The 1668-nt window shown below is 49.9% G+C and overlaps 1 pseudogene; it reads left to right on the top strand.

Annotated features, from left to right (window-relative positions):
• Positions 1-443, top strand: part of LOC119251185 (class I histocompatibility antigen, Gogo-OKO alpha chain-like) — a 2115-nt pseudogene extending 1672 nt beyond the window's left edge.
• The last annotated feature ends 1225 nt before the right edge of the window (positions 444-1668 follow it).

The following is a 1668-nucleotide window of genomic DNA, read 5'->3' as shown; positions in this document are numbered from 1 at the left end:
GACAGTTAAGGAATCCAGTCTTTCCCGAGGGAGGGGAGGCCATCCTGAATAACTCTTCCTGGATCGGTTTGACCCAACAGCCCTCTTGGGAACCATGAGTTTCTCTTTCATGGTCTTGTTTTTGGTCTAAGAACATTTCTGGAATGTTCTCCTACCTTTCCGTGTCATTCACTCTCCACCCAGGTCAGGAGCAAAAGTCTGTGTTCTCCTTAGAGACCTGCATCCTCCTACCCTGGGCTCTCACCTGATTATCCCAGATTCTCCAGACTAGGCTGGTTTCTGGGTTTTGTGCTTCCTCCCTCCAAACCAAAAGTCATGTTCATTCTGAGGATGGTCAGTGAGGCTGCTTCAGTGTCCAGGAAGGAAAAACCCAAAGTGTGAATTTTTTGTCCCTTCTCCTCAGATCCCCCAAAGGCACATGTGACCCTCCACCTCTCCTCTGAGCATGAGGTCACCCTGAGGTGCTGGGCCCTGGGCTTCTACCCTGCAGACATCACCCTGACCTGGCAGCGAGATGGGGATAACTTGACCCAGGACAACAGCTGGTGGACACCAAGCCTGGGGCCTGAGGGGGATGGAAACTTCCAGAAGTAGGAGGCTGTGGAGGTGCCTTCTGGAGAGGAGCAGAGCTACACATGCCATGTGCAGCATGAGGGGCTGCTGGAACCACGAGTCCTGAGATGGGATGAGGAGGGGGACATGGGCACTGAGCTTCTTCTCAGAGGAAACAGAAGCCCTTCTGGAGACATTCAGAGGGTCAGAATGAGGCTTGGGACTCAGTGTCTCACCTTCCTTCCCTTCCAGTGCCAGTGCCACCTCCTCAGCCCACCATCCCTACCAACTCCACCGACTCTACCGTGGGCATCACTGCTGGCCTGGTTCTCCTTGGAGCTGTGCTCACTGGAGCTGCAGTTGCTGCAGCTGTAATGGGGAGGAAGAAGCACTCAGGTAGGGAAGGGAATGGGGGGATCTTGTCCACTGGGGGCTTTCATGTCCCAGGGAGAACTTGCCCTGCCTGGTTAATGGGAAGTACCATCCACACATGTGTATTACCCAGAGGGCCTTTGGACTAGTCCCCCTTCACCTCCTTTCTTCATTTTTCCCAGCCCAGACCTGGGTCTTTAGTCACAGTTCTGGAAACTTCCCTGTGGTGCAGGGTTAGAAATTCCTTTAGGACTTCTGACCTGACTCCTCCCTGGTCTCACATGATGTTTCATCCCGCAAGCTGGCTTATTAGGTTGTACATCTTGGTCAACTACTGGACAGTTTCCATTCATGATGGTGATTTTCATATCTTCAAATCTTAAGGCCATTTATTAATGGCTCAGCTCCCCATACATACCTTCACCTCTTCTTTGACTAAAACTGTGGACAATATTTTACATTGTGGGATAGAATTGGGGCCTCATTCAAAAAATTCTTCCTCTTTTGAAGGAAAAGGACCACAGTTATGTGAAGAAGGAGACAGAAAAAAAGTACAGCAGCCAGCAGGAAATGGTAAAAAATGGAAAGTTATTCCAGGGAGAAGTTACAAAGGCTGAGCAGATTATCGCCCAATTATTAAATATTTCTAATGAGGAAAAATAATCTACATCCAACCAGGAGTCATAGCAATGGTAGCATCTGAAACTCTGCATTGAGGGCCCTGCTGAGGGATGGACATGCTGA

The sequence above is a fragment of the Talpa occidentalis genome, unplaced genomic scaffold (assembly GCF_014898055.3).
Source record: "Talpa occidentalis isolate TD23 unplaced genomic scaffold, MPIMG_talOcc4v2.1 talOcc4.2, whole genome shotgun sequence".
NCBI lineage: Eukaryota > Metazoa > Chordata > Mammalia > Eulipotyphla > Talpidae > Talpa > Talpa occidentalis.
This window is presented reverse-complemented; position numbering and strand designations above follow the sequence as displayed.